Source organism: Leiobunum rupestre, chromosome 11 (assembly GCF_980474605.1).
Source record: "Leiobunum rupestre chromosome 11, qqLeiRupe1.1.hap1, whole genome shotgun sequence".
NCBI classification, from domain to species: domain Eukaryota; kingdom Metazoa; phylum Arthropoda; class Arachnida; order Opiliones; family Sclerosomatidae; genus Leiobunum; species Leiobunum rupestre.
Window position 1 is genome coordinate 29,308,607 of NC_143394.1, and position 12,783 is coordinate 29,321,389.

Sequence of the window (12,783 nt, forward strand, 5' to 3'; positions counted from 1 at the left end):
GCGTCGAGTGTTGATGTTAAAGTGTTCCACGCCATTAAGATCTAAGACAAATGGCCGTTTGGGTTTTAGTGGAAGAAAAAATATTTTTTGTTTTCAAGAAATATATTTAAGGTTTTCCTACAAATTTTGAAGGACAATAAAAGTCTAGACCACTTTTATAGTTTTATCGACGCCAAGTAATACGTGACAGTAGATAGAAATTTAGGCTAAATATAAATTTAGTCATATAATTTGAACAAGTAAATATTCATTCGTGCCAAAAATTAATTCGATATTTATTTTGATATTCAATATTTTAAGGGGAACGGCCAAGCTTTTCCAAATATGGCCTTATTTCCGTATCAAAAGATTAACAAGACGTTCAATATACTAACACGTAGCTTTTTTTGTCTTGAAAAAATAGCTTTTGGCCCAAAAAGTTGAAACGAAAAATAACGCCAGGTGTTTCGCCGCCATCTTAGGGGCTGCCGCCAGCGCCCCTAGCCCCGTATGAGCGATTTGCGAACTATCCTAACTTTTAAAATCGCGCAATTTAGGCTTAAGTCTCTTATAACTGGAACGCGCCGAGCGTCCAAAACAAATTTTTTTCGCGTCTTCAGCAGCGCGCGCTTTTACGTTGTTTTTCCGTCTCACCGACTTCTCACCAGGTGTCGCGGTGGACGCGCGCTTTTCGATTTCCCGGAATTTCTTTATTTTATTAAAAATTAACCACTCAATATTTTTTGATGCGGTTTTCGCCATAAATTTTAGATTTTTAATGGGCTATAGGGCTATCTAACTGGTTAAAGCTTGACCGTTCCCCTTTAATATTTTTATTGTTCAACGTTATATTATAATAGCCATAACATTTCGTATTCTTTTAATGATAATTTTCTGACCGAAAAAAGGAGTTAGTTAGTTAGTTAGTATGTACAAGGGCTTGATATATGCTGCGGAGATCATTCTCTCATTTTAGTGTCAAATCTTTCAAAATCCTGTACAGTGTCTAAATTCACCCTCACTTAGACTACTGTTCCAGCATTTGGTCCCCCCCCTGGTCAAAGACATTCAAAGCTGGAAAGGGTGCGAAAAAAGGCCACGAAGCTAGTTTCAGGGTTCAGAGCCTTACCATATGATGAAAGGTGACTTAGTTGACACCTTCAAAATCATTTATGGCCTGTATGATCATGTTACTGCAGTTGACCTCTTCGACATCAAATCCTCCGCTTCGGCATTCAAGTGTCGATTAGATACATATAACAACTGGAGCTGACCTGTTTTTAAATTTACCAATACTTACTAGTAGCCTTTTTTTTAATTTTATTACTGTCGCATCAGATGTATCTTTTATTTTTGTGTAATTCTGTTTTTTATTTTCGATTTTCGGGCACTATCATTGTATCAATTTTAATATAAATAGTTTCTTTTGTTTCAAGCATTACAGTATCTTTTGTATCGCGAATCCGGGCCTAATAAGTGTACAGCTTTTTATCCTGAATTAAACAAATTATTATTATTATTACGTCCTTACTAGTTTATTTCGGCTCAGGTATAATTCAGACACTATTGGGTTCTGTAAGGATCCAAACCTTGATTGCCCAATATCCCAAACAATCACCTCACTGATAATTTTTGTTAATTATTATACTTATTTTTATATTATGTTATTTATGGTAATATAACATATGATAATTCGGTTCTGAGAAAAGCGCGCATTTTCAATTAGTATATAACAACAAAATTTTCTGCCGTTATAAAAAGTAGTCGCTAGTAATTCATAATTCTTAAAAATCCTTAATATTGCAGACCATATTGTGTTAACTTTTGTGTAAGTTTTAACAAGCTACAACATGGGTTTAACTATGTTGGTGGACGCCGTTTAAATAATGGTTCATTGGTTTATTTGGGACCCGTGCAAGATTCAAACTTTATAATCCAGTGTCTAAAAAAAGATCAGAAAATACCTCGCTAGAGGTCACTATAAAAGTAAATTTTTATGGTTAAAAGATTAATTATTAAGTTCCAGATAAATAATACCAAATATAAATAATAAGATATTGTTACTTCTTAAATGGTAACTAAAATTTCCTAAATAATAATTATAAAACGCAAGAGAACAAACTTATTTTATAGATGGCAGCACTAGCTTTAAAAAATCGTTTTTTGAAGCATGCCTTCTTTCTTCCTTCCTTAAAAACAAGTTCGTCAATGACAGTAATATCATCATTGACGCGCTGAAAATCTAACGCAATAAACAAAAATATTGTTTGATTTGCAATATTGATTTTGGGGCATAAAATTGCTTCCGTTTTCCAAGAGTAACAGAAGCCCAAAATGTCGTGTACGGGTACTCTATATCCGGTCCAAACAAATCCCTCATTATATAAAAATATGCCTCTTGAACCGTCCGTTTTGGGGAATCGTTCTAGCGGAACAGTCCGTGAAATAAAAAACAGTTTTATATAGAATATGGTTAAAATGAGCTTATTGAAAAACGGAATGTGCCGAGAGAGCGAGACTGGTCATTGTTAATATGTAAACGAATAGGAAGGGTTTTACCCCAATAACCGGAAACCGAAACTTACAGGGGTGGGAACAAGCCGCATCTTTTTTTATATAATAACATTATTATATTGGAACTATATTTTTTAAATACCATTAACAATATAATAACATCAATAGTATTTTAAAAATAAAGTGAACGAATTCGGGAGATGCGCAGTACGTTAGTCAAAAGCGTGCACCTCGTTGGTTTAAAATAAAGTTTTAAGAGAAGCTAGGGGTGATTGGCGCTAGTTACTTTAAAAACAACTCGTAACGCGTGTTAGTAGACGCTTTTTCAATTTAGTTTTTACTCAATTTAAAGAGCTTCATCGGTGTTTGAATTTTGCTAGTTTACTGTTTTACAAGATCCGTTAATATCCGTTAATAGACGCTTCAATAAAACCCATTCAGCATTAAGCTGGTTTCCAAAAGGACAAAAATCCGCGACGATGAGAGGCTTGAGAGCGTCGCCGCGAAAAACATGAGATTTTTTACATCCACGGTAAAAAATCGTGTTAGTCCTAAACGAGCTTTTTGCGTCTCGAAATAGGCGCTTAAATAAAATCAAAGATAATATAACCAAGAATGTATTTATTTATTTATACTCAGGGAGAATGAATATGTCGAGATAATTTTTAGCGTTTCTTTAATTCCACCCGTTGGGGCCCCCGGTATGCTCCTCCGCTTTAATAAAATCAAATAATACTGCAATCTCATTGGTTCTTAAAAATTACGTTTTTCGACGCGATTAACGCTGCTGCAAGGAAGCAAATAATAAAACCGCCTCCTTTTTAGGGCCTCAACGTGTCCGTCGATAGTCTCGACATATTCATTCTCCCTGAGTATAAATAAATACATTCTTGATATAACCAACGTAGTTATATTAACCTTTGATAAAATATACTTCTAAGAAATTGCCCGAAGTAAATATTTCCGAGAGCCTGGACCTGCAAGTTACTGTTTATATTATAAAGTGATTGTTGAAATAATGGAAACGTTTCACCTGTAAAGAGAACGCAGTGTTTTTGCTAAGCCTTAATACGTCAAAAAAAGCTACCAGGTTAAATGGAATTTTATGGAAACACTTGTTGCGTACCGTACATGTGAAAAAAGTTTCCATAATTTTAACAAGCACTATAAAAACAGTGACTTGTGGGTCCTGACTCTCGGAAATATTACTTCTTGGCTATTTCCTAGCAGACGTTTTATTAAAGCGTCTATTGCCCCGTTTTTGAATTTAGAAAAATTAAGTCCAGCAATAAGAAAAAAAAAATTGAGTATAAAGTGAATATTTCGAACCTAGTTGATTAGGTTGGATTTTAATATGGATTGATGTTGACTTCTTTGGCCGGCTAGTCGAATATGGTAACGTACCAACCAGAAATGTTTCATTCAGCGATACCCTTTTCGGTATGTCGGGGAGGGGTTAACAAGAGAGGGGCTTTTATAGAAGCGCTCTTTAAATTAAAATCTAGATTTGCAATAACATAAGGCTAAATGGAAAAGTCAATGAATATACAGTTTCATTGGCGAGAGTTCATTGAGGGTGCAATTCCGAGCTTCTCACGTTGGCCGCTACGTGGTTCTATGTAACTTGAAAAGGCTAATTGTGTGAATTTAAAAAAAAACTCGATTGTACATAGTACATTTTCAAATATAAATTATTTCGAATCAACGCCATCGCTATAAACATTTCCCATGGACAGACAACTCAAACAATCAAATGAGTCAATTTAAAAATAACAAAATAGCAGAAAAGATGAGAGAGAAGCGTTGTTGGGTGAGCGGTTACAAATGTTGCGCAATAAAAGTATTAATCCATCTGTCTAGTAACAGAATCGAACCATGATCGAACTATATCGAATCTGCTGGTCTGATAGCTCTTCACACTTTAAAATTCATCCGAGGGCATTCTTCGGTTGGAATGCGGTCCGTCACGCTCACCTGTGGGCGATTGCACTTCGAAAAGTCGAAGGGGGGCAAATACAGTCAACGTATTTCTAATCCCCCATTTTTAAAAATAAATCCCAAAAGGGGGGGGGGGACTCTTTTTTTGAAAAATAAAGGGGAGGAAATTGAGAGGTCGAAACGGGCGCGTTTCCTTATAGCTAGCGGGGGACAGCTCTCGAAAAAATTCTCTCTCAAGGCTCGCCACACTACACGAGGTCTTCAGACTTCAGTTGTGGTAGCTCCTCCGTCTCGCGAGCATCGGTGGAGTCTATTTACAATTACTCGCGTTCGAAAAGAATAGTCAGGACGGGGCCCCTTCCGAGGTGGGTTGATGCCCCGATGGTGGCCCATGCAGCGGATGTTGACGCGTCTCGATTCTCACGCTACTGGCCGGAATTTGTTTTCTGACTTTCGACAACGGTTTTTTTGCTGTTTCGAGTCGTAGACGGCTGTCTGTCTTATGGACTAAATCGTCAAAGATCAACGAATTTGGATAATATATAACTGTTACATGAAATACGGTAGGTTTGGAGACTTTTGATTAGGTTTTGGGATTTGGGCTTTTTGACTACTATCGACAAGGTTGCCACAGTACCTGGAAAACCTGTAAATGTCAGAGAATTTGAAGATGGTTCTTAGGGTCAAGGAATTTCACAAAAAATCAGAGAAATGTCAGGGAATTTCAAAAATTTGTCTAAAAGTGTTAGAAATATCAGGAAAATTGAATATGGGTCTAAAAATCAGGGAAATTTCAGGGAATTTAATTTCGGTTGCAAATAAGAAACCTTTATACAGGCTAAAAACGCAGTCAGGGAAAATCTCAAAAGATGGTCAGGGAATTCGAATCTGAAAAAACTGTGGCAACCCTGATCTATAATTTCCGTGATTCCATGCGAATGGTTTATTATTATTCCTATATATCGTATTTGGTATCAAGGTGTTTTTATTCACTGTTTAAACACAGGGAAACGAGATATTTACATCTGTAAATTAAACATTTATATTTGCTCATAGTTTACCGTTAATGCGCGTTCATACTTCACTTTGGTGACAATTTAGAATGAAAACGCAAAATTGGTTTTGGTCGCAATATCAAAGTAATATTTTCGATAAATTCGAAAATAGGCCCACGTATCTGAAAATACGAGAAACAAATACACGAAAAGCAAGGTTTGACATTTCAGGGTCTTAAACAACCATTTCGAGGGTAAAAACAAAAGTGGGCATAAGTGAAACAAGTTTGATAATTTAGTCAAACTTTTCACACCCAAAACACCCTAAACCCATATAAGGAAACTGACTAATTTCCACCCAAATTTCACTAATATTAGACTTTTTAACCCTAAACTCAATATGCTAATTTACAAGATTTTCCTTTACAAACTAAAGTATTTAAAACGCATTTGGTGGCGATCGCGGTAAATACTCAAAGTAATGGTGACTTTTGTCCAGAGAGTAAAAAATTTACCAAAACAATTTTTATTTAAAATTTTACTAGCTACTTGTGCAAATACAATTATTAAAATAGGAAAAAAACAACGATTTTTAAAAGTACACAAGAATGTTTATTTAAAATAATTGATCCGATGTCGGGTCAATTATTTTAAATAAACATTCTTGTGTACTTTTAAAAATCATTGTTTTTTTCCTATTTTAATAAAACAATTTTTATTAAAAAGATAGTAATGTTTACTTATTCGCGTATTTTATCATCCTTTGCAATGTAGTCCATAGCCGTGGTTCCCTTTAACTTAACATGTTAATGTTATGTTTTATAATATATATTTTATTTAAAACACGTTGTTTAGACAACCATACATTTCGGGGAAGGAACGTCGGATATTTGACAAAATCGCGTACAAAATTTAGATCAAAAACCAAGAATTTCCCTCCCATAGACTTTAAATGACATTTCCACAATAACAAATCCCGGATTTAAAAAGGCCATGAAATTACCACAGGCTCAAAGCAGTTTACTTGTCTAAATTAGTTTTTCTCGAGGGGCTGATCACTTTTCGTAATCGATGTACAATCCTGTACCTTTGCCTGTACTAAAGTGATTACGTAATCGATTACTGATTTAGCACTACCAAAGGCTGTACTCACAGTAATTGGTGTACAGAATTAAAATTAGTGGGTAGTCTCTTGGTTTTTCTTTAATTTCGTGAACTCTTTGCGGACTTGGCGAAAGGTTGGAGACCCATCATTACCATTAATCGTGCATTTCGAAATAAACCGCAAGTTCTTTCATGAGAACTGCCATAAACTTAACAGTAATTAGCTACTTAAATCTACTTTAATCTATATACAGATTTAGATAACATATGGGTCTCATTATACGCGTTATTTAACATCAAAGCAGCCCAAAAAATATTTTTAACGGAAATATGAAAAAGAGTCCAATTAAAAGATGGTAAAAACTAGTTTTAAGACACTTCGTCGGAAGCTAACCTTTTTCGCCAAACAGGAAAAGGGGCATGGACAGATTTCGATCGTACAATCCTAGTTATCATTCTTGGAATAAACAGGTTTTATGGAAGAATGAAGAACCATTGTTTTCGTACCAAATGCTTTTTTGACACTTCATTATTATAATGTTTATGTCAAATATGTTCGAAGCTTTCAGCCAGTATAATCAATATTATTGTTAGATTTTCGTTAACGGAATTCCGGTGATTAAAATGGGTATAAACTGATAGTCTAAAACGGGAAAATTTAAACTGACTGTACCTCTTATCTAGTTTAGGACTTAACTATCAAATAAGTCGCGAATATTATGTGAAATAGTTCAATAAAATGAACAAGTGACGGACGCAGCTGCATTTTCTAATGGCCCAAAAATATATGAATGAAAATTTAAAAAAAAATGATAAAATGTGCTACGCAGGAAGCGGGAGGTGGAGGGGGGGGGGGGGCTATAATAAGGGAGGCTACCCGAAAACTACGTCTCCAAGCGTAGAAATTTCTTTTTTTATACTACTATAGTATTTCTTTCTGAAACTTTTCCATGGACAACCCTAATGTTCTGGAAAGTTACACAGCCCTACTGGGATCTGGTATTTTCGCTAAGGGTATATTTTACACTCTCTCTCTAAAAACTCATTAACTGAAGTTTCTCTTTCAAAAAATGATTCAACGTGATCTTATTTTAACTATTGCCGCATTTAAAAGACCTTAGGTTAAACTTTAAAATGGAAACACCGCATTTTTTTAAGGTTAGAGGGTATTAAGTGGTAGGTTTGCCACAATATTATCAAATTCCCTGACCAATTAAGGGAGTAATTTTATATTTTACTTTTATCAAAAGTTAATGAATTTTCTTCAGTTTATATTTTACCGTAAAATCTTAACAAAGAATTATTTCAATGTTTATAAAAGTTTCGAGATAAATTTAATTTCCCAGACTTTTTACCAAAATCTTCAAATTCCTGGACGTATTAGTTCTATTTTTATCCATGTTTTCTCTGACCTGTCGCAACCCTGCGTAGTGAAACATATGCCTGAAGTAACCAGGAAAATGTTGATACAAGTTCTGTAACTTTATCTAAAACGTGCAAATTAGGAAATAATTTTCATTAAGAAAATCTTTATCAAACCGGGATTAAAACGCCCAGATAATGAAGATTTGACAAATAAAGCCATAATTTCTGTTGAGAGTTCAATCCCACGGATACTCGTAACGGGTCTTTTCCCGCAACGATGGGCGCCATTGATAAAATTGGGAATTTTGGAGTGGGATGACCCCAACGCTACTTTCTTTTGCCCGATAAAATACCGGATCAAAAATTAAAAATAAAATCTTCAAAAGTTGGAAAGAAATTGGAATTAATGAAACCTTCAATTTTATCACAAAGATAAAATATACCGGTCGTAAGAATATATATATATTACAAGATTCCGTATAATATTTGATAATGGTCTAATATAAAAAAGAAATCAACGTTTCTGGAATGTTAATAACGCCATCCCCCGGGGGAGCAAATATCGTGGACATATTCCTCACTTTTTAGGTGTCTTTAGTTGCGAAATTGTGAATTATTCATGAACCTAACGGTTCTCGTAAAATTTTACGGATTGTGGTGGTGTAGTCGAGACGAATGCAAGGTCAAGGGGTGGGACAAACGCAATATTACTCTTATCCTCTATTACGCACTGCCTTTGAATAATGGCCGCCATCTTCACTAAATTACAAAAACAACTTAAAATACCCTATGTAAAATACTACTTTAAATGAATGTATAGAAGATATTAGAACGTGTTTGATTTACCATTTACAACCAATAAATTTTTTTCAAACATTCCTCTAGCGTTCAACAATGGTTTTGGTGAGTTTTTGCTGATTATAAATTATCATATCAATGAAAATATCATGACTCAAGGTTGAATAATGCAAATTTGGGTTCTTTAAATCCTGGAGATCATTTTAATACGTTATAAATAATTAAATATATAATTTAAAATGGCCGAACAAAAAACTAATGGAGAGGTTACTCTGAGGGGTCACACATTCGGCAAAATCCCGAAACCAATTTTAGATGTAAATCTAAAATTCACGAATTTCCCTACCAAGGCTTAGTATGTTTCCCTACCATAGACACAACACGAGAAATCCATAATAATTAATCTTAGATTTTTAAAAATCCAAAATCCTGGGGTTACGCAATGTAAATACACCATAGTAGTGAAGGCAAAAAGGAATAAAAAAATACATGGTTTATGATGGAACAAGTCGTAGAGCGTATTAGCAGAATACTTATAGTTTCCGCTCTCGTTAAGCTCGTACGTGGGGAAACGCGTTTTTTTTAGTTTTGAATGCTAAATTTCTCTCATTCTTCGCGGCAAAAGGCTTGAATACAAGGCCGTCACCGTTTCCTAATTTTACTAGGAACCAGAAACGTACTTTAGCGCGTACATTCCAGCCGAAACATATCAGTAGAGGCGACGAAATGAACCAGGTTAAAAGAAAGTTCGAGCAAATAAAAATGGCCAAACGCTCTATTTCGCCTTTGGCTTTTCGAGGGTACACGCTTCTTGATGATTTACCGTACACCGTAACACGGATTCATTCCGCGAGAGACACAAACAACATTTTGAAAATAAAAAAACATTATTTACACAAAGACAAGCTATACCCCCTCCAAAAAAATCGTCGAACTTTAGCTAGTACGGAGTCTGGTTAAAACGGCTAAACTCGTGATCTGTGACGTCTTACACAGTCAGTTAGGCCACCGTTTCGTAGCACACGCCTGAATAACCAAGTAGGCCGTGGCTGTAATCACCGAGCTTCCATTCATATAAATGTATGCGCAAATTTCAAATGCTTTCGCGCGTTGAGCTAACTTTCGCGGCTAGTCAGGGCAAGAATTTATTTATGCTGAAAGGGGAACGGCCAAGCTTTTCCAAATATCGCCTTATTTGATTATCAAAAGATCAACAAGACGTTCAATATACTTACACGTATCTTATTTTGTCCTTAAAAAATAGTTTTTGGCCCAAAAAGTTGAAACGTAAAATAACGCCAAGTATTTGGGTTTGAATTTTCGCCGCCATCTTAAGGTGTATCGCCAGCGCCAGCAGGACCTTAGTGAGCGATTTGCGAACTATCCAACTTTTGAAATCGCGCAATTTAGGCTTAGGTCTCGTATAACTGGAACGCACCGCGCGTGCAAAGCAAATCTTTCGCGTCTCCAGCAGCGCGCGCTTTTATATTGTTTTTCAATTTTAATCAAGCAAGGAGTGTCTCACCGATTTCTCACCGGGTGTCGCCGCGGACGCGCGCTTTCCAATTTCCCGAAATTTCTTTATTTTATTAAAAATTAACCGATTAATATTTTTTGATGCGGTTTTCGCCATAAATTTTAGATTTTAACGGGCTATATGGCTATCTAACTGGTTAAAGCCTGACCGTTCCCCTTTAAGGTATGCTATGGTTTCCCCCGGCAAGAGGAGCCGGGTTCGATCCCAGCTTGTGGCACTGAATGAAATCTCGGAACAGCTTCCTCGTTGAGTTTGCAAGTTCTCTCCCCCCCCCACTGGTTTAAGGGGTTTTCTCCCGAGCTCTTCGGTTTTAAAAACTTGCGGTGGTTAACGGTAATAGATAGTGTAGGGAGTTGTTGGCTCGTGTGGCATGAAGGGCTTGCCACCACCCTCCTACGCATTGTAACCCGGCTACCTGAATTCATGGCTTTAAAAGTCGCTTGATGACTTAGGCCTAAGGTGGTGCCTTGGGTATTAGCCTAGCCTAGCAATGAGATACCCTGCCAAAGTGATTGACTGGTAAGGGGAGGGGCATACTGGCAGACCGTGAACTCATTCTCTTAAACTATAATACATTCTTGGTCGCGAAAAAAAGTTAAAAATTATCCTAAATGGCGTTTGTTATAATCGTGAAATGTCACTTTTATTTCAAAGAAATAAGGTAAAAAAAATGAAATGAAAATTTATAAGAATCTAGACATTTAGGGCCAACGACTTTTCATTTTACAAAACGTTCAAGAACGCAAGTTCGACCTCTAAAGTACAAAGTTTTTAATATTTATTTGGCACAAGCTCTATAAATTCCGGCATAAATTCATCAATCGCTATCAAAACAAGAACTAGAAATTTCAATGTTTCCGTATCGAAAAAATTGTCATCTGATAATAAAGGAGCCTCACCCAAAACTTGATAACATATACCACCGCACACAATGACAAGTAAAAGACAATATTCGCGTAATAACAGAGCAGCAATACCCCTGTCCCTTGTCGGCGAGTGATAAGGCCAACCCTGCCAGTTTACGGTCCGTAAAACCAGCATCCGCAAAAACAGCGTCGCTTCAAATGCTGTCCGGAAAGGATTGGGGGAATTTGGCGGATGCTCCAAAACTGGTTGATCTAGCTTCGATGTATTTAACTGCCGGAATTTCGGAGCGGTTAATAGAGGTTAATTAAATTCTACGAAGTTTTTTTTTTCTATAGGCTCTTAAACGTATCCCAGGTATCGGCCTCCGGGCGCGGGACCAATAAATTATTATTTAAATAAAAGTCAACGAGTTTATAAAAATTTAAATTCTGTGGGCGTGTTTTTAACGATTGTCAAATATGATTTCCTTGTTAGTAAAATTCCAGATTTTTAATTGCGCGCAATTTTTTAAATCGGACATGACGACGAATTAAATAACTAATTGAATTTCATCGGCCTAAATTTTTGTTTCTAGAAAATATTATTAGCATAAGTATAGTTTATTGTATTTTTCCTTTTGTATAGGAGTACGGAAAATTGAATCTTTCAATTATAATAGAACTTCAATGGAATGAGTTTCACTTTCGATAATTCAAAACGAATTCTTTAGAATTTATGAATACGAAGGTTCTTTGTTAAGGATTAAAAGGGAAATTTTTAATTGGGGTGGAGCTATTGATAAAATCCGACTACGTGATGGAATGTATTTTAATTAGACGGTTAATTTTACGAAGATGAAAAGTGGAAATGTATTAAAAATAGTTCCAAAACCTTTCAAACTGAAATCGTAGCGATAATATTAAACCCATCGCGTTTGACCCGCTAACGGATTTGGGAAAATATAACGTACTTAAAGAGGATCCTTCGAGGGGAATAGACGGGAGTGGGATTACCAAAGCTATAACGGGTCAAGGTCACGCCGTAGAGGTCAACCGTCGCAGCCTCGCGTAAAAAGAACATTAAGGTCGCATCCGCCTAAAACCCACAAAACTAAAGCGTACGAAACGATTTTGGGGGAAAAATAAATTCGCCAATGTAAGCGCTTATTTCCTCCTACGATTTTTCACCCGTCAATACAGTAACCAGCGAAATTACCAGACACTTAGTCGTAAGGAAGGGGAAAAGGTTTAGTCTACGCACCTAGTAATCGCGGAAATTGGGGAATTTATGGGCACGTAAGATTTAAATGGCGTTATTTTTCCCAATAGAGGAATCTGGTTTTTGAGGTTGGGTGGTGTTTTGACGGCGTAGAGCGTGGGAGGCCGACCAAATCTCCAAAACTAGAACGCGTTCGTCCATTTCTTTCCAAGTCTATTTTAGGGGCTTGATCGCCCGAACTGCGGATGTTTTGTAATGATTGCGAGATCGGCAGGGTTGCCACGGTACCTGGAAAAGTCAGGGATATAAATATCAGGGAATTTTAAAAATTAGGTAAATTTCAGGGAATTTTAAAAATTAGGTAAATGTCAGGGAATTTTAAAAATTAGGTAAATATCAGGGAATTTTAAAAATTAGGTAAATGTCAGGGAATTTTAAAAATTAGGTAAATGTCAGGGAATTTTAAAAATTGGGTAAATGTCAATGAAT

The 12,783-nt window shown here is 36.0% G+C and overlaps 1 protein-coding gene across 2 annotated transcripts in view; it reads left to right on the plus strand.

Annotated features, from left to right (window-relative positions):
• Positions 1-4,860: 4,860 nt before the first annotated feature.
• Positions 4,861-12,783, plus strand: part of LOC149922173 (uncharacterized) — a 38,522-nt gene continuing 30,599 nt past the window's right edge. For both annotated transcript variants that reach the window (XM_090164097.1, XM_090164099.1), the window contains exon 1: positions 4,861-4,994. The gene's annotated coding sequence lies outside the window, so the exon portion shown is untranslated. The remainder of the gene's footprint in view (positions 4,995-12,783) is intronic.